Consider the following 24,522-nt stretch of genomic DNA (forward strand, 5'->3'; position numbering starts at 1 on the left):
AGTGCTGGATGAGTACCTTAAAGAGTCTTACCCAAACTACCAACTTTGCGGAGAAAGAAACTGAGGCCTAGCCAGGAACATGGCTTATCCAAGAGTATTTAAATAGTAAGTGGTGGGGCCAAAATGAGGAACAGGCTTCTAGGATTATTATTTTTCCACTTCCCTGGAATTCTACATCTAAAAACACAAAAATGAGTTTGACTGAAATCTGAAGCCCACCTGATTCCTTATTCAGCCTTCCAAGAGTCTACCCCCAGCCTTTTTTTAAAGTGCTGAGATGTTTGATTTACATTGATCATTCAGCGAATGTTTCTGAGAAACTCCCACCTGCGAGGCACCCCATCTGTCTCTGGAGATGTAGAATCCAGTCCCTGACTCTAGATAGCTCACAGTCCAGGGGAAGACAGACCTGCAGTCACAGCCACCATAAGCAAGCCTACACACGCTGTGCCAGTGAATGGGACGGGAGACACGGAGCTTTAGAAAAAGGAACTGTAATTTTGACTGAGATGATCAAAGACAGTGTGAATAAGGACTGCATTTTAGGTCTCAAATTTTGACAGGTAGAGAAAGGCCTTTCAAACTGAAGGAAAAATATATGCAAAGGTGGAAAAGAAGAGTTGATGTTCTGAGAAGGCCGAAGAGCCTTTGGAGTTGATACAGAGAAGTTGCAATGTTACCTGTAATAACTACCATGCGTATGTACTCACCACATGGCAAGGTTTCTCATTTCGTCCCTGCAGCAAACCTATAAACTAGGGATTGGTTCATTTAAGAAGTAGTTATAGAATGACTATGATATACCAGCCAAGTTCTAAGTGTTGAGGGTACATCCGTGAATAAAACAGACCAAGTCCCTCAGCTATGAACAAAAAAGAACAAGTCCCTGCCCTCAGGAAGTTTACATTCCAGGAATTGTTACCCCCATTTCGTAAAGGGGAAAAAAACACAACAAACAAATAAAACCCCTGAGATACAAGGAGATTAAGGCAGTGGCTCAGGGTCGCACAGATTTAATTAGCAGAGTCTCTCTGTGCTCTTAAACTCTTTGTTGTGTTTCCTTCCAGGAAGCCTGGAATCGAGAGTTGGGGTTTTCAGAGTCAAGATTTGGAAGTAGTAAGGATCTCTTACAAGGTTTTGAGCAGTGGAGTGGCTGAAACAAAATGGTGTTGCTTCTGTTTGGGCTGTTTCCCCCCACTCCAGTATAGTCAGAGATCAGCCACCCCAATCTTTCCCCCTCCACACATACACACTTCTTCTGGCTGAGGATGACATTCCCTGGGTAAAGCCATGCCTGGTTTTAGCTGATTAACCTGGGTGAACCCTCAGGACTAGAGCCTCATGCCACACCCAGCACCCCACTTAACTGGCCTTTTGTCCTACCAAAACTTGTAAGCTTGGTTTCCTTCCTAGCCCAACTGCCAGAAGTTAAAAGTGAGCGTGGTAGAGAAAATGGTAGCGTTAAAAAGGTACTGGGTGAGATTTATAGCTATAAACTTGGAACAGGCCTCAGCTTTCACCAGAAACCTCGTGCCCGGGAGGGAGCTGGAAAAGTTTGCCTTTGAAACGTCTTGGGAGCGGGAGTGCCAGTGTGCCAGACTCCGGTCTCTAATCCCAGCTTGGTGAGGCAACGCCCGTCACTGGGCTGCTGGTCCCGTCTTTGAACCTAGAACTCCAGCTTTTTCGCTGAACTTAGGGGTTGCAGAGACAGTGCTGGGGAAAGGAAACTGATGAGTAAGAAGAAGGGGTGATAAAGCAGAAAGGAGTACGGGGAGGGGGAGGAGAAAGAGGTAAGGAACGGATAAAGGAAAGGCGAAGGAATAAGAACGGAGTGCGCGTTAATAAAAGGCAAAACGGAAGGGACACGAACAAGATAGGACAGTCGGAGAAAGGGAAGGACCGGCGGGTGGTGAGAAAGACTCAGACAGGGCCGCCCGGCGGGGCTGGCTGGAAATAAGAGCGGAGAGATGGGGGACGGCGGACACGGAGGAGCCGAGAGGTCTCGAGCAGCCCCAGCTGTCAGCCGGGAACAAAGGCCGTGGAGCGGCGAGTCAGAGGCGGCCAGCCGCGCCCCAGCCAATGAGCGGCGCCGGCGCTGGCCCCGCCCCGCCCCGCCCCGCCCCGTCCTCGGCTCCGGGACCCCGCGCGGAGGCCGGCGCGCCTGGAGCGGGCTGGCGGCGGACGCGCTGGGAGGCCGGAAAGTTTCTCTGGCCGCCTGGTTCGGGGAGCCGGAGCCGCGAGCTGCGGCGGCGCCACGGGCCCCGCCCGGCCGGCAGTTCTGGGAAGACAGCCGGGACACACTGAAAAAAAAATCTCAAGTCAGCCCGAGGCGCAGGGGGCAGGTAAGGTGCGGCGGACGAGGGGTCTTCCTCGCTCCGGAGAAGCGCCTGCCGCCGCAGCCCGGGCACTCGGGCTCCAGGGGACACTGCGCTCCCCACGGCGTGCCAGTGCGTCTGTGCGTCCGTTGGTCTTTGTCTGTGCCAGGGTCTGTCTAGGTGTCTTTGTCTCCGCACGTAACTGTCACGGTCTCCCGCTCTGCCGGGGTGGGTGCTCTCGTCTGGTCCCAGCCTGGAGAGAGGGACGCTGCGTCTGTCCTTCTGTCTTTGTCTCCGGTCTCCTGCAGACTGGCTTTATCTGCTCCCAGCCCTGAATCTGATCTTGATGGACATTAAGTGTTGGGTGACACTGATGTCTGAGATGAGGAAAGGGGGAGTGTGTGTGAGCCCGGAGGGACCCTGGTCCCAGACAGAGGGTCTGACAGCTGGGGTCGGGCCACTGCACTTTGCTGGTTGGAACTCTGGGGATGGGCTGTGTCGGAGCTCACACGGTGCAGGGATACTGATGCAGTTAGAGGTTTGGAATGTCTCACTGAAGGAATATGTCACAGGGGCTGAGGTGGGTAGAGAGGGCGTTAATGAAGGTGGAAAGTGGCCCCCTGGAGTTGTGGGCCAACCAGGATCGGTCCTGGACTTGCCATTCAGCCAAATTAACACACACACAGTCCCACACCTACACACACACCACATTCCCTTCTTTCACCCACCAGAGGCAGCCAGGCCCTGACTCCCTCCCCACCCCTACACACTGCACACACACACACACACACACACACACACACACACATCCTTCAACATGCTGAACATGTTTCAAAGCCTACAGCTCAGCAGCAACAGGCATCAAAACACCATCAGCCAGGTGATCTTTCTCCTTCCTGCTCCAAGTGGAAAGGAGTGAACTGTGGAGCCAATGAATGTTCTGCTGGCCCAGTAGTATGTCAGGCCTAGAAAAGTGCTTGGGACTTGTTAGCTTCAGAGCCCTCAGTTCCCCAGGAACAAAGAGTGCTTAGGGATCTGAACATCTGTATTTCCTGGGTCTCTCCTCTCCCATTCCATCCACACCCTCCTGCAACCATCAGCCCTGGTCTTAGTTCTTAGGTGCTGACGAACTAGTGTGGAGGCACTGAGTTCTGGAGAGCTCTTGGCAAGAGCTGTGCCATATAAAGGGTCTCATGCTTTGCTGGAAGTGCAACCTAATTGCAGTCATGGGAGCCGAGGAGTCCAGCCACGGAGAGATGAGATGTATGCTTGGCAATTCTTCCAGTACCAGAGACCCTTGAGAAGAGCCTGTGGGTAGGGGCTAGAGAGTGTTTGTAACCTGAGCTTCCTCTAAGTTCAAAAACAATTTTCTGTGGGCATGCTGGGGAAAATACAGGTGCTGAAGTATGTATATATATGTACACACATGAAAATGGGTATGAGAGAGCGTTTACAGGCAGGAAGGGTGTTTGTATTCAAGGGTGGAGAAGAGCAGAGTGTGTGGGTGGAAATCTGTGGGCAGGGACATACACACTAATCAGGTGTGGTATTTCCACCTTATATTTATCCAGTGCCTTTCTTCTGAGGTGCTTTCTGCACATCACAGACGTTATCTCATTTGTTATCTCCTTTATCCTTGCAATGTAACTACCAGGTTGGCATGAAGCATGGTTAATTCTCTGTGTCTACCAGTGAAGAACTAAGGCACCAGAGGGGCACGGCTTTCTCTGAGGTCCACAGCTAATGGGAGCAAAGTTAGGTTTAGCAAGTGGAAGTCCAAGTACGAGATCTCAGCTGAGAAGATGTGTGTGTGCACATTCACTCTTCCTGAAGTGAGAAAAAACCCAGGTGAGAGAAAAAAGGTTGTCTCTCAAGAGTGTGTATGTGTGAGCAAGAAAGAGGATAGGACATTGGAGATGATTATTATTTAACCTTTTTGGCTGCCTCTGTGCACACGGTAAAGCCTGCTTTAACAGTTCAGCTGGTGCGTTTGTGTGTCTGTGCAGGAGCCTGCTGTCTGTGTGTGTGCCCCAGGACATAGATGTCGAAGTAGCTGCCATCGAAGGTGTGTCGCTGTACAGCGTGTGTTGGGGAGAGCCAATGCTTTGGGAGCATGGGAGGGAAAGATTTGCCATGCAGTTTTGAGAAGCCATGTTTCCGCCTGTATGAGCAAAGAGGTAGATGGGTTCCAGCCATATGAAAATGCCTTCTAATCCTGAAAACGTATTTATATGTCTTTGCACTTATTCAACATTCACTTAATAAATATTCATTGGGTACCCACAAAATGCAAAGCTCTGGGCCAGGCAATGAGGCTATGAAGACGAATAAGGGAATGAGGGCAAACCTGTGGTTAATCAGCTTATAGACTGGTGTAATGGGTAATATTTAACAACACGTAATACCGTTCACTAAGTACACTATGTGCCCAGTACTCGTTATTCATTATCTCATTTAATTCTCAGCACAGTCCTGCAGGGTGTGTATGATTATTAGATGAGGAGAGTTAAAAATGTAGCTAGGACAGAGAATGAAAGAGCAGGGGTTTGAACTCCACGCAGCTCAGCCTTGGCTCTTTCTGTGTTCTTCTGTTACCTTTGAAAATAGAAATACATGTTTCCTCTCTGTCAACTATTCTTGCGCTGTCCCTCTACCTCCGGCTAATAAGCTGTCACTCGTACTTCTGGTTTTAACCATAAGAATCAGCTCCTCCAAGAAATCTTCCCCTCTCCTTTCCCTAAGTCTGGGTTGCATGCCTTCCTCTGAGTTCCTACCATCATTCCATACTATCCTGGCATTGACCCACTGGTCCTGAAGAGCCTGCAAAGTTCTTAGAGGCAGAAGGGTACTGTGAATGCCCAGCTCACAGTATACTGTTTGGCTACTATGGGTAGGACCTTAATAAATGCTTGTTTAACAAATTAATGGGAAGGGGAAGAGCTGTCAGAGACCTTTGGCAGGGAGCATTTTCCCAGCAACAGATTTCTGCAGGGACACACTTTGTTGGTGTGGCCTCTGGCTTTCCTGCCTCTATTATTGGGCCATCTCCTTCAGTGCCTCTGCCTAGACAGGGCTCCTCCATCTCAGTTCCTGACTTCAGTTTGGGAACACAAGGAAAACCTAACCCCTACCCACGCTGTCAGCCTAGGCACTCTCTCTGGGGGTCAGTCAGCCAACCACTATATACCAGTGGGAGGTGCCAGGTATGATCTAGAATTAAGGTTTTTAAGATTGTGCACTTGGGACCCCAGGAGAACAGTGGTTCCAGGGCAGTGATGAGGTGTTTCTAGGGGTTTGCCAACAAAGAAGTATCCAACTGTCTGGGGAATCTTTAGGCAATTTAAGTGGTAGGTCTTTTGAGTTTGCTTTTGAATAGATCTTTATGCTGCTGCAGTCTGAAAATTGCTGATCTAAAATAGACACTTACGCTGTTGTTGTGAATTGCAACCATGTTTGGGGAGGTAATCTGGCCATGATTTGCCCAAGGTCACATGGTTACCATCTGGTGACTCCCTTCCCGTGCCCTTTACACCACCCCATTATTTCTCAAAGCAGAGTTGCTATATGCCTTCTCAGGGGTTTGTGGTGATTTTAGTTATCCTAATAAAAACTGTACTTCACTATTTATTTGAGGTTTCATCCATGCAAGGTGTCAGGGAGGTGGGGGATTAAAAAAATGGTTCAATATGGCTTGAGACTAAAATTTGTAATAAGAATTGAGAAGAGGAAGCAGCACACATGAATCTTGACAACTACATTGAAAATTGGATTGTACTAACTTTGAACATAGCAGCTGCTCAGCATGAGGGAGGTGAGCTCAAAGACACCAGGAAAGAGATGGTCATGAACTAAACATTGAAGTTGAACCTCAGGAAGGTATAAAAAGAGTAGACCTAGCAGCAGCGAGGTCATAGTTCCAAGATGCGAGCTGAGACCTGAGGATATGGAGCTTTTTCTTCCAAGAGGAACCCAGGTGGGAGCCTGTTTCCTCCTTCCATGGAGTTCAGCATGATACCCAGACCAGGCAGAGCTGGGAAATGAAGGATGAGAAGTAGCTCACCTCTAACAACTGCCTCCAGCAAAATGAGTGTGCATATTGGCTCTGGATCCCCTTCTCCAAGGATTCAGAGAAGTGGGTGGAGATGTGTCAAATCAAGCATGGTTGAATTGGGCTTTGGGCTAGCTGCCGATTGGCAGTGCTGCCTCTGTGTCTGCAATCTCCATCCTGCTTCTGTCACTCTCCTGCTTCCAGCCAGACATCAGCTTCCACCTGACAGTCTATCACCCTATCTAGGCTTCTGGTGATAATAATTTTAATAACCCTTTTTATTTGTTCAGGACTTTACCCTTTACAGGGGATATTATTATTATTGGTGTTGTTGTTGTTAAGTATGATCGTCATCATCAACCCTGTGAGAAAATATCTTCCACAATTTGGCATACGAGAAAACTGAATGAGCCTATCAAGGGTGAAGAAGTTCACCCAAGATTTTAAGTGGAATGCTGGAATTCGAACCCAGCTGTCCTGACTCCCAGTCCAGGGCTATAATCACCCAATTGTCAGGCCTTATTAATTAGCAAACAGAATGTGGGTGGGTGTGTATATTAGCTAAAAGCTAAAATTAATTGTTCTAATCAATCCAGTAGACTGGTGATTTTTCTTGCTAAGTGAAAGGTCAAATTGGTGTCTAAACACATGTGATATGGGTTTTGTTTAGCACCTGGAACAAAGACAGTAAAGAGTTGCCCTATCCGGATCACCCACAGATACGCTTCCATGTCAGTTAATCACTGTGGGAGAAGATAACTGCCTTCAGGATGACTGCCAGCAGACACACACACACACACACACACACACACACACACACAGACCCCAAATTCATTCATTCATCTCTTCCACTGAGACATGCTCTCCTCCTATACCCACACTCACAGTCACAGCCCATAATATGAATCCTTAGACATTCCCAGATGGCAGGACCTGGAAGATCCACACCTATGTCTACTTGGGTTGGCCTCTCAGTTGCAGGATCTAAAGTGTGCTTGGGCTACCCCTTTCCTTGATGCCACAGAACCTCAATTTCTGCCATGCCCAGAGCAGTCTTTTGAATTGTCATCAGTTCTTCAGAGCTTCAGAATCTCCCCGGTCACAGCATCCACCAGACGAAGAGGGACCATTCTAGGTGAGATTTTAGGCTAAGGGGTACCCAAGGACACAGGCCCCTCAAAAGTGTCAAAGTGGAGCTGAGATCAGGGTGAGGGTGGGCTTTGCTTTAAAAATCAATTGGTGTCTCAGGATGAATCCTGCCCTGTCATGAATCCAGCTGCAATGCATAGACTGCCAGGTGGCTGAGGCAATCCCTGCCTGAGGCATCAAGGCAGGGCTGTGCACTTGGCTCACTGGCCTCTTGGCTTTGGGGGCATCTTCAGTCTCCTTGCCGCTGCAAAGCCATTTGCTGCTAAATCACCCTCCTCCTGGCACCCTGGACTGCTACATCGGTCTCAGCGTGCTGTACTTCCACCCACTACCTTAGTCATTACTCTCTGGCAGCATTCAGAGAGTGGGTGTAAAGCAGCTGAACATGATATTCCTGCTGAAGAGAGAATTGAGTAGAGGCGTGCAAGGGAAGGAGGTAAGAAAAAGCTAAGGAGGCAGGGAAGCAAAGCTTGGGTTTGCCAGCACCTTTCCCTGATAACTCCAATAACTCTGGATACTTGGGTGATGGGCAATAGGTGTGTCCTGGCTCAAAAGGAGAAGACACAGGATTCTAGGGTGAGAGAGGTACTCTCACTACTGAGGGGCTGCACCTGCCTGGTCTGGAGGGAAGAAAGGATATCAGCTATGGGGAGAGAAAGACTCCTCCCCACCCCCATCAGCTCCCTGTTCCTTAAATTCTGCAACATGTACTATCACACTCATTGCACATCTGTTCCTACATATTAGTATTTAGCTTCTCTATCCTTCCTCCCTAGATTATAAATCCCTTGAAAGGAAATGTGTCATGTCTCAGGTGTCCAGGCTCTGGACACAGTCAGGGCTCAGCCCCAAATGGCTGAGGGTAATGGTGATGAGGCCTATGGTGGCCCTTCCTACTTAGCCATTTCAGATCTCCCTGTGCTGCCCAAGGGCCACAGAGTTTGGGAACCCAGGCAGGCAAGAGGAGAAGGAATAACATGCAAACTTTCAAGGCTGGGTCTACTATCTCAGTGAGAAGCTTCAGGGAGGGAAAGGGTTATACCACACAGGAGTAGACTAGCTAGGGCAGTAGAAACTTAGAGACTTTCTGTCCTATGCAGTGGCTCCATGTGATCTCCAGCCAACAGATGGGGCACTCTTTGTCAGCTCAGCCAGCACACAGGATTGCACTGGGGCTGGTAGGAGGTGGAGAACAGAGTTGGTTCTCATGTCAGACAGCAGAGACAGCATTAGGCAGAACACAGTGACCTTGACAGGAGGTTCTCTGAGTCACTGATAACATTTTTTTGGTCTCCCAAGGGGGGGTTGGAAGGGGAACACAACATCAGTACAAGCTGGCCTGGAACCTGATGGATCCTGCAACCCAGGTTCCTTCCCTCTCACCCTCTTCTCCAGGAAGATAATGAGAAAACCCTGAGAATAAAAGCCACCACACAACTAGGGAGGCAGGGACAATGGGGAATTCGCAGAGCATGTCAAGGGATAGAAGTCTGGGGGAATGAGCCCTGAGATTGCTCTCAACCTTCTGCCAACTGCTAAGAGGCAGCCTGACCGGTGTGTCTGGAGGATGCCTGTGCTGGGTCTGCCCTGGCCACCTCAGCAGCAAGGTCACGGACAGCATGGTTTCAGAAGGACACTTTAAGGACTCAGAGCACCTCCCTTATTTATTGAAACCTTTAGACATTCCAGCTTCAGCTCTCTTCTTCTTCCCATTGAAGGGCATCTCAACAGTGCACATGCGAGGGAGGCTGGGAAGGACTATAATGTGCTCACATCTTGAGACAACTTTCCCCAGCCCCAATGCCTGTGTGGTGCCAGCAGGCAAACTACAGGCAAGTGGGGAAAATGAGAGCCACCAGGCAAAGCCTCAGCCTCCACCTGCACTAAAAAGGCAGTGCTCCACTGAAGGGAGCTGCCTGCTCACAGCTACCTGTGCTCCTCCCCTCCATGGGCCTGCAGCTGCCCTTCTCAGAGGCACTGCACTAGCAGGGAGTGGGTATGGGCAGAACGCTTGGTCTTTCCTGAGATATTTCCTCATCTACCAGGAGCACCAGCCTTTCAGCTTCCCCAGGATTTAAAAACTTCACTTGACTGGAGTTACTTCTATGCTAGCACTACAGACAGGACCTCCAAGCCCAAGGTTCCAAGATTTATCAGGAAACTAGGAGCCTGTGTTGAAGAAATGTCCAGGACTCTGCATAGAAACACAATATCTCAGACTTGAAAGGACCCTTAAATTCTATTCTATGCACTCCTCCCACTCCCCCCAAAACCCTTCTTCTCCAAGTTGTTGTCTTTACCTCCAAGAACTCCTGCTCTGGACCCCTGGAACCCATTTCTTTCTATTTTAGTTACATTCTTTTAAAGCCAGAGAATGCTAGGTTCATATCAAGCACTCTACCAGATCCTAGGAGGAGCAAAAAATGAGACACACTGTTCCAGACAGGCTCTGTACTGGGGAAGACAACAGATGCATTAGAAAATATCACTCTACAGAGATGAATCGGTCTAAAAAGTCTTCATGGAAGATACAGAACTTGGAAGCACCCTGTGGTCTGGGTGTGATTTTAAGAGATGGAGGGGGGTGGGTGGCAAAGATAGGGGACAATAGGTGGTGGGAACAAAAGCAAGTTGAATCAGATTGTGAAGGGCCTTGTACACCCCTTGGGAGTTTGCGTGTTATTTGGTAGGCAGTGGGAAGTGACTGTTGTGATAGGTAGGGGAGTGGCTTATAGTAGACCTTGGTGTTAGGAAATTAATCTAGCAATGGAGAGTAGAATAGATTTGAGGGTGGAAAGGCTTCTTTCTAGAAATAAGACTATTTATTAGAATGACTTTCTATCTTCCTTCCTATCTCCTGGTTGATAGCACATGTTCCCAGGGATCTCACACAGCCTGGAAACAGGGTAGCCAAAGTTTCAAGGAGAGGAAAGCTCCTAGTCTAACATCAAAGATCAGTTGTCAATGTGTCTAGAAACTTATTTGTAATAGGATACATGGGTAACACCTTGCTTTGCACTATTTTGGACATGGACAGAATCACAGGGGTCTTTTCTTTTTTTGACAGGTGAAGACATGGAGGCCCAGACTAGGGAAGAACTTGCTCAGGGTCGCACAGCTCGTTAGTGGCAGAACCAGGACTGGTGCTGCCACTTAGACTTTTTATACTAACCCACTGCTATTTGTGGACAAAGACAGAAGGGCCAGTAGAATTCATCAGATCCTCAAACCTTTTAGTGTTAGACGGGTTTGCCCCAGGGGACGTATGAGAACTTGTCAGTAATGGGATGTTCTCAGGCTTTGTGGATTTCTCCCCCCAAGTCAAGAGAGTCCCTAGACTTTGGTGACAGCTGATACAGCCTCCATTTTTCTGTCCTTGTTTCTCTGGGTCTTCAGATGTTTGCTTTCCTTCCTCTCCTCTGCCTTTTCCTTTGTTCTAGGAGTTCTGAGACTCTCCCGTCTAATGCGATAGTGAAGGTTTACTATGCCATTCACAATTGTGACCAGTTGTCACCTTTCCAAAATGAAAATCAAGTTTGCTATCTCTGTCTCATATCTGCTCAATTTAAACCAAACCTGAACAAAATGGGAAGGTTGTGGGTGCCAGTGAGCTATGCTAACCACCCAGAGAGTTGATGCCACATTGGGAAAGATTCCCAGCCAGGAGGCAGGTGTGCCTCCTGGTGCCAGGAGAAGCAGGTCCGGTCAAGTAGGGACCTCCTTCGATCTCAGAAGAACAGGCTGCCAGGGGTCCTCCTACCCACAGGGTCTGTGAAGATCTTAGAACATAATTCCCCATCTTTCTCTACATGCCCAGGAGCTTCCCTTGTGTTTGCTAAAAACCGGACTAGCCAAGGGCAAGACCATGGCGGTGTCCTGTGACATCTCCGGTGAGGTGACTGACCCCTGGAGACAAGGCTTTGCTCAGGCAACATTTCAGTTCATGCCAGGCTCCCTTAGTCTGCCACAGAAATTCATCCTCACCTGGACAGCAACCTACAGCCCTGGTAGAGAGAGCAGGTGAGCCCTAAAGGTGAGGCTTGTGCTTTTTCATGCTGTCAGCCCTTCCAGGCAAGTTTGGGAGCGGAGAGCAGAAAGAACATGGTGTGGGGTCATGCAGATCAGTGTTTGGCTCTACTACCTAATAGCTGTATGGCATCAGGCAAGTCACTTAGTCTCTCTGAGCCTCAGTTTTCTCATCTGTAAAATGTACTGTGTCCCAGGGTGAATTTTTATGAAAATTACATGACCCAATATAACTAAAGGCATGGGCAAAATAACAGGAGCTCTATTTTCATGTTTCATCCCCCTCCCATCATCTCCAGAGGAAGGAAAGCAAGCACGAGACTAAGATGTCTGTGTGGGAAGGCCGTGAGCCCTTGGTGCAGGACATGTTCAGGGGAGCAGGGAGGGGAAACTTTAGGGTCAGGTGGGGCTGCCTGGCAACTAATCTCTTATCTGCTTACTCTGGCAGAGGGAGACAGTTGTAACTAAAAACAATATGGGAGGGAAACACTTCTACCTTTGCCGCTCTGGATCTCCACCTACCTTGTCAATTTGACTTTGGTCAGATTGAAATTATGGAGAACACATGAGTGCGGCATCATTGAATCTCCTGAGGTGGAGACTTGGTGTTGAAAGTAGATCTCTTGCTCACACTGGCTTACACCAAATGTGTGGAGGACAGGAGGCAGGAGAGGGGAGGGCTGAGAGACCCTGCGGATCCCTGGGTTTTCCCTGCACCCTCAGGAAGACCCCACAACGCCATCTGGAACATGTGTGGACTGGAGTTAGGGCAGGAAGATTTCCCCCCAGAGTGAACGTCTGGGTACAAGGGGTTTATATTGCACCTCTTTCTCTTTTTTCCTCCTGCCTCTTGCTTCAAAGCCAGTGCCTTTCCCATCTGGATCATTTTCTGGATTATGTAGCCCATAAGGTCAGGAAAAGGAGAGAAAGAAAAACGAATAAAATGAAACTTCTCTCTGCATTTAGTTTTTGAGACATGCACAGATGCAAGAAGGCCCAGGTCTGGCCGAGTCTCACATATAGGAGAATGAAGGAGGTTGAAGAGTCTCCTTCTGCCTTGGAAAATTAGAGGAACATTATTCTGCCTGATGGCATTAAACAAGATGGGGGCCAGGCAGCCTGGGTGGACTAAGAGCAGCTTGTCTTGATACACATTCTACACCAGGGACACATACACAAATTCTCCACAGGAGATGGGCAGTCTGTCAGTTAATGCCCCTTCCACCTGCCTTCTCATCGCCTGCTGTGCTCTGGATTTGGTTTTGTTTTGTTTTCCTTTTTTTTTTCTTCTTTTTTTAGGTGGAGGAAACTTTTCCACTTTAATGACGTGGCCTAGAGAGTTGAGATGATTTCTTCCATGGCACACCACACACAGCTGCTAGGTCTCTGACCTGACATTAAAACCTGCATCTTGGGGGTGCAGCAATTTCTCCATTCTAACATGTTGGTATCTGCTAAGGAGAAGACAGTGCCTCCAGCAACATGAGGCTCTCCTGGCTTTTAGGAACATCTGGGAGAAGGGATGTTAGCTCAGTTTTAGGGCTCTCTGATTCTAGGCCCAGGACAGCTTGAAGAGATCTTAAAGAACTGCCCAGGAACAAATGCAGCCATGGCACCTCCCTCCAAGAGCCTCTGCCCTCCTCCATTAGGCAGTGGTGGGAATCTCCAGCCTGCAGAGAAAGACAGAGTTCAAAGAACTGCCCTCTGCACAGTCCCTGGGACAGCAGCTATAAAACCGCACTTGACCGCACTTCATGGATTCAGAGGCTAATGAGAGATGTGGAACCCGTTAGAGAAACACAAGGCAGCCCGGAATTAGGCCTTACTTTCATCAGCATAAAGTGGTTTCAGAGAAGCCTGCCAACGGTCAAAAATTATGGTGCTATGTTGAGGTCCCTGCTTAAGATACCTCCACCCGTAAGGCCCTAGAGAGGTGTGTCCCAGGACAGGAAAACAGGATGAAGGGATGAACACAAACCAAGAGTTCCTCTCTTCTTTCTTCCCTCCTCATACCTTTTCTGTCAGCAACCGAGAACCCTGCTCCATTGCCTGGCCCTGGAGCAGCTCAGGAATGGGGACAGAGAGGCAGGTGGGGTTTCTGGGATTTGGTCTAATTGCAGCACCATCTCCCTGCCTTGCCCTTCTGGGTGCTGGCTTCATAGCACTTCCAAGGTAGCCAAGACACATCTGTAGGGGTGCAGTGGTGGGAAGACCTCAGGGATCAGCCACTTCTCCTGTGGACCAGAAAGGGCTTTTAGGGTTTCAGTCTTTGCAGACAAGTATGTTTCCACATTGAATCATAAGAGGGTGCCAGCAGAAGGTAGAGTCTGGTTTCTTTTCTTTTTTTTTTTTTTTTTAAGATTTTATTTATTTATGTGACAGAGAGACAGCCAGCGAGAGAGGGAACACAGCAGGGGGAGTGGGAGAGGAAGAAGCAGGCTCACAGCGGAAGAGCCTGATGTGGGACTCGATCCCGGATCGCCAGGATCACGCCCTGAGCCGAAGGCAGATGCTTTAACGACTGCGCCACCCAGGCGCCCCTAGAGTCTGGTTTCTAAGACTGATGACTGTGAAGACTTTTCTTGCCAGAATAACACAGGTTGTTCAGTATGTACCAGATCCAGTGCAAGACAGGCATTGCTTCTTGCAGACCAGTGCCTGTGCTGCTTCACATTTACTCCCGCTGCTCCAAGCCACTGAGTTGACGTGATCCCTTGGAATTCTCCACTCCGTCCTCCCCTCACCCCTCTATGGACGCAGGTGGAAAGGACTTCCTGCAGGTGCTCCTGTTTAGTTTTCCTCGAGGAGGCTGTGTCAGAAAATGTGGGCTGAACAGTAGTGGCAAGAGACAGGAGCAGGCCAACATCACACGCCTCAGCCCAAGAGGACTTTAGGGCCAGAGACTCACAGAGATGCCTCTGGGGAAGACAGAGGCGTCTGTTCTCATCTACACCCTGGGGCTGGCCTACTATTAGCTGGCTGTGACTCAGAGCACATGCAGGGGGAATGAGGACATGTCTCTAGCTAAAAACACCCCATCCTGTAGCTCTGTAAAGGATGGGGACTGCTAGCTTAAGAGGCTAGGACTGCTCCCCACTATTCATACCTGTGCAGCTGACTATCTGCTCCTTTGAATGTACTGAGTTCTGGGCATGGCTCTGTGCTAGGCCCCAAGGATACTTGGCATCCTCAGGGAGTTTACTATTTATTTGTTAGATTGGTGATTTCTAAGCACGTTAAGAGCAATTCCTACAAAAACTGGATCGATGATTATTCATATTTTAAAAAAATCTAATCTCTAAAGGCCCCAAATGGAAATGTCCCCAGTTCTTTAGATAATGAAAGAAGTAGAGCCCAGAGACCAGCAAAGTTGGAGAAAAATAAATCGAGATTAGAGCCCAGAAATGCTTTGAGTCACCAAGTTCCGTATGTTAAAAAACAAAAACAAAGGTAAAACCTAGCTTCCATTTACTAAGATCCTAATTTTATCCAAGTTCCTTTACAAAGAAAACCTCACTCAATACATACCTACCTTGTGAGGTAGGTACTGCTGCTAGCTGTGATTTACAGATAGGAATGGAAGCTTGGAGAGGCCTTCGTGGTGGCCCAAGACGAGGAGTGCAAAGGACTGAAAAAGGATTACGAACTGAAGCCAGAGTGCACAGGGAGGTGATGGAGGGGTGGGCATCTTGGGACAGAGTTAGGGTGAGGTCTGGAGAAGCAGGCAAGCCTGTGGGGAGAGGGTTGGGCAATGGAGCAGGGGGATCACTGGCTGCTGGTGACGTCTATGGAGACCTGGTGCCGCTAGAGGTAAACAGATGGTGTGTATGGCTAGAGCACTGTTGACCGCAGCCTGGGTTCAAAGCCAGGCATTGCTCCTTGCTAGATATAAAACCTGAGACCTCATTTTCTGCATCTTGTGTGTGAGAGTAACAATAGTGTCCCCCCTGGGTAATCAGAAGGGGGAATGAAACATGAGAGACTATGGACTATGAGAAACAAACTGAGGGCCTCAGAGGGGAGGGGGGTGGGGGAATGGGATAGACTGGTGATGGGTAGTAAGGAGGGCACGTATTGCATGGTGCACTGGGTGTTATATGCAACTAATGAAGCATCGAACTTTACATCAGAAACCAGGGATGTACTGTATGGTGACTAACATAATATAATAAAAAATCATTAAAAAAAAAAACAATAGTGTCCCCCTCAGTGTTGGGGTGCAGCTTGCTCTAGATCATGTATGTAGTCCTTCGTCCAAATCTAAGGAAACAGCAGATGGGAGCTTAAGAGAAACTCTGTCCCCCAGATTGACATCCAAGGGGACTGGATTCTGCTATTTCAGCTTGGGCCTGTACGTCTGGCCAGAGGCAACGTGAAGGTGAACTGGTCAACTGTCTCCCCACAGCCTTTCCAGGCAGTGGTGACCCCTTCTTGAGCCATGGGTGGCTTCTCAGCCTTTCAGAGGAGGTTTCTGACAACATCCAGGTCCTGATTCTTGATGTGGAGACTGAAGAATCCCCCAGCCATGTGAGGGAGGGAACTCTGCTCAGGGGTCTGCCAACAGGGAGTTTCATTCCCTCTTCTCCCCAGGAGGAGAAAAAAAAGCTTCAAAGCTAAAATGGAAGTGGCATAGTCTGTCCCCCAAGCCCTGGGGACAGAGAGAGGTGGGTGCTGAGCCACACCAGTCTGGTTCCCCCTCATCCCTGAGATCTTTTCAGGGATACTTGAGTGGGGGAAACCCTACCCTTCTGGGTGGTGGCCCAGCTCAGGTGGCCTGAGGGAGACAGGGCACCAGAGCAGCTCTCCCACTCCACCCCTGCACCACATTCTGGCAGCACCGCTGAAGCCACTTTGCTGAAATCACCCTGCCATCCCCATCCTAAAGTTAGCACTAGTCTGCCAAGTAGGGGACAGAATCAAGAACCAGGCAAGCTCAGGAACACTCTCTAGAGCCAGGAAGGAAAAGAGAGTAGAGGGAGGGAGGGAGGGGAAAAGGGGAGGTGGGCAAGTTTGTGGATTTAGCTTCTGCCCTCTTCTTCCTACTGAGTGTCTTAGCTTGAGCTGCTATAACAAAATAGTATAGACCAGGTAGCTTGAATAATAGACATTCATTTCTCACAGGTCTTGGGGCTGGGAAGTCTAAGATCAAGGGGCTTGAAGATTTGGTGTCTGCTGAGAGGCCACTTGCAAGATAGCTGCCTTCTTGCTGGGTCTTCACGTGGTGGAGAAAGAGGATTCTGGTCTCTTACTGTTCTTATAAGGACACTAATTCCATTTTGGGGGCCCTCCACTTACGATCTCATCTAAACCCAGTTGCCTCCCGAAGGCCTCACCTCCAAATACCATCACACTGGGGGTTGGGGCTTCAGCATATGAATTTGGAGGGACGAAAACTTTCAGTCCATAGCACTGAGCATCTGTCGGGTTGGCGTGTACAGGCAGCAAAGGGAGTACCAGACAGGTAGGATTCAGGGTCTCTGTTTCTGAAGACGCAAAGCCCCAGTGAGGAACTAGATGTTAAGTCAGGAGATGTGTTAAGGAGTGCACACAGGGCGGGTTTCAGTGCCTCTCTGCTGCTCAACCCGCACTCCCCACCCCGTCTGAGCCTCCTTAGTCATTGGCAAATTGGGAGAAAGAATCACTTCCTGCCTGGGTCATGGTGAGAATTTTTTTTAAGTGAAAATCTTATTCAAGTATATAATATACATACAGAAATGTGCACAAAGCACGGATGAACAAACTGATGAATTTTCAAAAAATTTTTATATAAATAGAACCCAAGGCAAAAGAACATTAAAAGTACCCCCAAAACCCCTCTGCTCCCCCTACCCTCTGTAATTCTGTCCCTCATCCTGACACTGTAATTTTGCCCTTTGTATCAACATCTTATTCATGGGACTGTATTATATGCATCCTTTTGTGAGAGACTAGGCTATGCTGCTGTGTGTAACAGCAGCTCCATGGCTCTCATTGCCCTGTAACGTTCTATGGTATAAATACACCATGGCTCATTTATTTTACTGTGGGTAGGACTTAGGTTTCTGGGCATTTCCACTTGGGGACTCTTACACATAATGCTGCTAGATCTTTTAGTGAACACATGGGAACATTTCTACTGGGTGTGCACCTAGGAGTGAATTGCTGGGTCCTTAGGCGGGTATACATCCAACTTGAGTAGATACTGCCATTTTCCTGGTGTGGCTGAGCAGATCTGCTCAGAGGCTGCTTCACCTCTTCACCAGCACTTGGTTATCTGGCTTTTTCATTTTGTCATTGTTGTGGCTGTATTTAATTATGGTTTTAATATGCACTTCCCTGATGACCAATCGTCATGAATACCTGTTTACGCATTTTGGCCATTTGCATATTTTATTTTACGAAGTGACTAATTAAAATCTTTTGTTCATTTTCAATTCGGTTTCTTTTTATTAGAGATTTACAAAAGTTCTTTTTTGTGTTCTGTTGAGAGTCCTTTGTCAGATATGTGTATTATAAATACCTCCTTCCACTCTCTGGCTTGTTTTTTCTCTCTCAATGGAGACCTTTGATGAAGAGAAATTCTTACTTGATCAGTATTTTTCCTTTATGATTAGTGTTTTTTATGTCCTGGTTAAGAAATTTCTGCCTATTCAAAGGCCAAGAAGTTGTTCTCTTTTGTTTTCTTCTAGATAGAAGCTTTAGCATTTTACCTTTGGCATTCATATCTGCAATTCATCAGAAATTATTTGTATGTATTGTGAAGTAGGAGTCAAGATATTTTTTTTTATAAATGGATACCAGTGGAGCTAGCAGCAATTAATAAAAATAACTTTTATTTTCTCATGGCTCTGCACTGTCCCCCTTGTCACAAATCAAGTGACTATGTATGTGTGGGGCTGTTTCTGGACTCTCTTCTGTTCCATTGGTCAGTCCATCTATCTTTATGTCAATACCACATGGTCTTAATTATTGCTACTTCATATGTCTTGAAATATGATATCATATACCCTCCAGCTTTGTTTTTTTCAGGATGATTTTGTTTATTCTTGGACCTTTGCGTTTCAATGTATGTGCTGGGATTTTGACTGGTAGTGTATTGACTCTATAGATTGATTTGGAAACAATTCAAATCTTTAGAATATTGAGTCTTCTAATCCATGAGCCGGATATATGTCCGCATTTGCTTAGATTTGCTTTATCACAATACTTTAGTTTAAGTAATTTAAATAATAATTTAATGTAATATATAGTTATATAATTTAATAAAATAATTTAAATAACAATTTAAATAGTTAAAATAATACTTTCGGCTTTCAATGTAGAGACCATGTATAACTTAAGTTATTTTTAAATGGTATGTTTTCTGTTTATTTGTTTCTAGTATATAGAAGTACAGTTAGTTTTGGTATACTGTCATTGTATCCAGAGACTTTGCTAAATTTATTGCAAGGAGTAAATGAGATGATGGGTAAACCCTAGGCATATTTGCTGGTGGGGGCTCACTACCCTTTGATCTGTGTGCAGAAGAACTGAGGCAGGCCGGGGGCTCAGTACTAAGGGTGTGGGTAGCGAGGGAGAACAGCAGAATAGCAAGGTCATTGAGCTCTGGAGAGAATGATTTGCCTGGTTAGTTACAGGAGGGAAAATCCCTGTGGAGAGAAACAGGAGAACAAGAAAACCACCTGGAATGAACTGAGAGATATTCAAGAGATCTGAATGGATTCTAATGTTGGTGCTGCACTTTATAGTTTGTAAAGCCCTTCCACATCTGCTGTGTCATTGATTCTCGCTGCACACCTATAAATCACCACATGTGAGGTCTTTATGCCATTTTCAGAGATAAGGAAAGGGGCTCAGAGAGTTAAGGGGCTTGGCCAAGTTCTCTCCCTGAGGAAGTACTGGTAAGATAGGTTTCAAGCACGCAACTTTTGATTTTATTACTTAGTGGGGAGGTTTTCTAACACTATCAGATGGTAGCCTTGGTCCTCATGAGCTAGGCCGTGGGAGCAGGAAAAGGTTATCAGAAAGATAAGTGAGGCAAGTGTTGAAATCTGTGTTTAGAAGACCTTTGTGCAGAATGTGTTAGTGGGAAGAGGAGGCAGGCCATGTTGAAGGTTGTCACCACATGTTAGGCATGAGATGATGTAGGGCCTCAAGGAGGGAAGGGAGAGCAAATGCAGAGGAAGGAACCACAGTGGGCCAGGTACCCACCAGGTCAGATCACAGCTCCCCATGAGCAACACATACAAGTGAGGAACACTCCTTTGGGACTTTTGGATCTCAACTCCCCACTTAAAAAAGAGTGAAACATGGCCTGTGTTTACCCTTTTGGCTAATTTCATGATTAAAACCAAAGCCAAATCAAAACAACGAACTCTTTTTTCCTTACCTGTTCGGCTAGACCCCCTCTGCCAGCTCCTGTTACACGCTGATCTTAGTAACCTTCAGGGGACAGCTCTACTCCAGCCCCCTAGAGGCGGCCCACCTTGGTCTTCATACTGGGAGCTCAGTCCTTTTAGCCAGTGACTCCCTTTCAAACAGCTCTGGCGCAACCCGTTCTCCCTCAGGGTGAGGCTGAACTTGGTGGTTCACATGCACAATAATTCTTTCTCTCTTCTCAAAGCATGTTTAGTTGCTGATCTCACCAGAGCTTCTCAAAGTGTCTGCATTGGAAAGAGCAGTTGCAGTGCTGCCTCAAAGCAGATGATCACGGGGAGCCCCAGAGAGAATGACTCACTCAAGACCACACAACCAGTCTGTGGCCCAGAGGAGCAATTCAAGGCCGTAGTCCATTGTCTTTTCTACTCCATCTTTTAAAAAAAAATGAGTTGGGGTGTCTATAGCTTGGACAACTCTGAAATTCCTTATATTGGGTTAGTTTTGCCTCTCACCGAAGCCAGTTGTGGACTTAGAAGGTTTCCATGTATCCTAGGCCTGAATGAAATACTGCCTCTGGAGACTTCTCTCCTTCCTCTATCTTCCCACCCCAGTAAAGAAGCCTAGAACTTGGCAGGCAGAATGTGGCAGCTGCAAAGACCAGATGCACTGAGGGCAAGGTGGGCAGGAAGGCTGTCCTCTGGGGTCTACAGTTATAGCCAGCTTCCTCTGAGTCCTTCCTTCCTGTGCCCCAGCCCAGCTAGTGTCTCAGCAGTATCTTCCACATCCTCTCCTTGCTGGTACAAGCTGCTTCTCTACATAAGCAATGTCCTTCATCTGGAATGGGCCATATATCGGCCCCGAACAACCGGGTAGGGAGGAGGAATTGAAGCACAAATGGGTGGGCTGCTTACAAAAGGCTCTCTGTCGAAACTACTGAACCCATGTCTCTCTGGGCCTCCAGCTACACCGCTCCTTAACCCTGAGACACTTCTAAGACACACCTAAAATATCCAAGAAATGTCTCCTGTGAGGCCATTGAACACACTGGAGAGATCACTGGGCTTAGACACCTTCTGTCGAGCTTCCTTTCTAGAGCCATCTCCACTCCACCCAAATTTTGAGGCCTCAGGGACACTCCATGGTGGGTGAAGATGGAAGGGTAGCTGCCAAATTCTACCTAAAATATCTGATGGTACTAACATTTACTGAGACCTTGTTATATGCTAGATGCTGCCTGATGCTTTATATATGCTATCACATTATCTAATCTTTAGAATAATCCAAGGTGGTTGGATTATTGAAAACCATCAGTGGTTTTCAACTGGGAATGATTTCACCCCCCAGGGAACATTCAGCAATGTCTATGACACAACTGGGCAGGGGAGGGAGGCAGAGAGTGGGTATAATTGGCATCTGGTATATATATACACACACACACACAACTTCTTATAACAAAGAATTATCTCGTCCAATCTGTCAATAACAACAAGGCTGAGAAGCCCAACTGCAACTTACAAATGCAAAAAGAAAATCTGCGGTCAAAGTAGTGAAGTAGCTTCCCCAAGGCTCTTACAGGTAGTCAATGGCTGAGCCCTGCTGCAATCCATATCTATCTGTTCTTTTAGTTACAAAATGCTTCCTTTCTAGAGCAACTGCCCACCAGGTTTCTCTGTCCTGGGAAGGAGCAAATATCATTGTCTCTGAGTAGGCAGCAATTTGCATCTGCCTGACCAGAAGCCCAGTGAGCTCAGGCAGCAGTGGCTAAGTGCAGACTCCCCCCGCCCGGGGTACTCGACGGGGGTTATAGAGGTATGAACCTCTGCCTCTTCCCTCCAGGGAGGATGTCATCGGAGTAGGTATGGTATGTGCACGTGCAGAGGCCTTTTGATCGCCAGTTGAGGGTACTGCCAAGAAACTCATGGGAATCAGAAGGACCTGGTGGTGATCAGGGAACGTCTCCTTCATGGAAGGGCAGGGCTAGAGTAGGTCCTGGAAGGCCTGGTTGTGGGGTGTTAGTACTAAGGGGAGAACTGGGATCCTACACCAGGGAGAAATGAGCCTGCTCTGGGTCCAGGCTGGATGGGGTACTGTGTTGTGGTGGGTAGGCGATAGACCATAACAAAGCAGCACCATTCCACTGAGTCTCTTCTCTTGTGTCTTTTACTTCATGGTCTTACTTTCACTTTGCTTACTCAAATGACTTTCTTCGTAGTAACAATCATCTTATTAGCCATTAGCTTTAAAAATGTTGAAAAGACACCGTTGTTGCTGAGTTGCTGAGGTAGAATAACTGTTCTCCATGCCATTGCAACCCCCTGACCCCTAAGCAGTGGTTAGAGAGAATATGTAAGAAAAGTGTGAGCTAAAGATCATAGGAGCAGACCTGGTTGGTAGGAGTAGAATTCAGTTCAAGAGGACATAGCACATAAGTTTGGTGGAAGGTACCCGAGAGCCGTCCTCTGGAGAACCTTGAATAACAGGCTAATGGGTAAGAGGAAGGCAGAGACTGGATCTCTAGAAGAGATCTAGAGACTGGCTCTGGGGGGAATTGGGGAGGGGAAGGGCTGGGGAGCAGTATCAAGAGTGATGTAGCTGATGATGTTTTCGTGAAGGGTGCTGCCAGAAACACCCTCCCTCCTTCCTCCCCGCCTGCTTTGCAGAGGTCGCCAGTTCTCCTGATACTTCTTTAAATAACATTAGCGCGGTAGACTCCCCAGCTATTAGAGGCGGAGGGCAGTCCCACATTCAGGCAGTGCTGCTCTTTATTTCAAGTGTCCTCACTGTTAATGGGATGTGGGGTCTGAACACATGTGCACGCATCTCTGTGCATGTGGCAGCAGGAGGAATAATCCCAGTGAATGTCAATGAATGGACAGGGACAATGAGGTACAGTGAATGAATGAGTTGTAAGGGGCCTTTCATGAGGCCTGAGTGACAGTTGAACTCCAAAGGAAGGGTAGCAGTGGGAATGGTATCCACATCCAGAAAATTAGAGAGCACTTTGATGCCTGACAAGACAAGGCTGCTGAAGGAGCCAAAGTCCCTCCAATTAGCACTATTACCAGGTGGATACAAGCAGGAGAAAGGGCACAACCTTAGTGTAGGATGCTCTAAGAAGATCAAGGCCTGTTCCTAGAAAGAAAAGACTGAGAAAAGTAGGAGACTTCAGCCTCATCTTTACTCTGATGACATTTGGTGGGGTGGGGTGGGGTGGGGTGTGCTTAAGGGAATGAGAACATCTTCCCTGGCCAAAGGGCCTTTTGCTCTCCTTCTGTGGTCAGTAGAAGTTCTACTCCTTGGGATGGAAGCTGGCTGGGGAACAGGAAGCTCAGTGCTGATCACAGCAGTTTCTGAGGCAAAGCTATGTAGGTATCTGTCATTTTATATTTTCCTAACATCATCCCACTAACATTTCTTCTTCCGACCTCTGAGCCTCTCTGGCTTCCCACACTCCTTCATTTAACAGTCATTTAGCTGACTATGTGGAGACAAATCAAAGTGTGAGTCTTCGAGAAGCTAGGAGGCTAGTGGAATGGTAGACAGGTAAAGAACAAGTGACTTGAGAGAGAACATGAAATCAGTGCTGCAGGCCCTCTCTTGTGAAACCACAGGCAAAGAAGTAAGAAAGACAGGAAGGCTTCATGGAAGAGGCAATATTTTCATGGGACCATGAAGAGTGGGTTATCACAGGCTGAAGGCTTGCGTCATAGGGACAAGTGAAAGAAATTTAAATTGAGCCAAGCTAGGCTCTGAGAGTATTATGTATTGAGGGGTATTTGGAGGAAATGGCGAGGAACCAGTAGAGGAGAAGTGGGGAACAGAACTGGAAAGGGAGGCTGGGACTCAGGTCATGTAGAGTAGTGAATGAGAGTGCGGGTCTCTGAGGAAGGATATTAAGACAGTTTTCCCAAGGGGAGAAGCTGAAAAGGACTTCAACATGAACTGATCAGGTCTGCGTTTAGCAAGGTAACATCTAGCTGCTGCAGTGTAGAAGATATATTTGAGCTAGAAGAAACCTAAGGCAGGAAGTTCGTTCATTCGTTCATTCATTCATTCATTCATTCATCAGTGAGCATTTATTGAGCCCCAACTGTGTACCAGGTGCTGTGCCAAATGATACAGTGGTGAGTGAGACATTTCAAGGGACTCACAGTTGATGGTGTTATTTCTACACTTCTTTCCCAATGCACACCAGGACACTCCTGCCTGCATGGAGGGGCTTTCACATACATTCTCCTATTGCCAGCTTCCATCCGGTCCCAGAATTCCCCAACTTCGCACCAAGCCAGAATTGGCAATAGACACGCATAACCCCCTGGGAAATTTCCAGGATGCTGACAAATCCTGCTGTTTTGGATCTTGACAAGATTCTCACCCCTGAGATGGGTAGAATGGAGAAATGGGTGCTCTTAGGACAGTTTTTTCACCTGGGGTTGCTGGAGTTTTCTAACACTCTCCCCTCCACCCTTCAAGTCTCTGAGTGAAAATCCTCCAGAGTGGAAGCTTCAGAGTGAAAAATCCCCAGATAAAGGCCCCATTCTTAAACCTTTTTTTTGTTTTGTTTTATTTTGTTAAAATAAATACCAGCCTTATACCTACCTTCAATCCTGATGTCTGATCCTGGGG

The 24,522-nt window shown here is 47.5% G+C and overlaps 1 protein-coding gene across 2 annotated transcripts in view; it reads left to right on the forward strand.

Moving 5' to 3' along the window:
• The first annotated feature begins 2,157 nt into the window (after positions 1-2,157).
• LZTS1 (leucine zipper tumor suppressor 1) overlaps positions 2,158-24,522 on the forward strand; it is a 48,826-nt gene continuing 26,461 nt past the window's right edge. For both annotated transcript variants that reach the window (XR_008958691.1, XM_026519066.4), the window contains exon 1: positions 2,158-2,342. The gene's annotated coding sequence lies outside the window, so the exon portion shown is untranslated. The remainder of the gene's footprint in view (positions 2,343-24,522) is intronic.

The sequence above is a fragment of the Ursus arctos genome, unplaced genomic scaffold (assembly GCF_023065955.2).
Source record: "Ursus arctos isolate Adak ecotype North America unplaced genomic scaffold, UrsArc2.0 scaffold_11, whole genome shotgun sequence".
NCBI classification, from domain to species: domain Eukaryota; kingdom Metazoa; phylum Chordata; class Mammalia; order Carnivora; family Ursidae; genus Ursus; species Ursus arctos.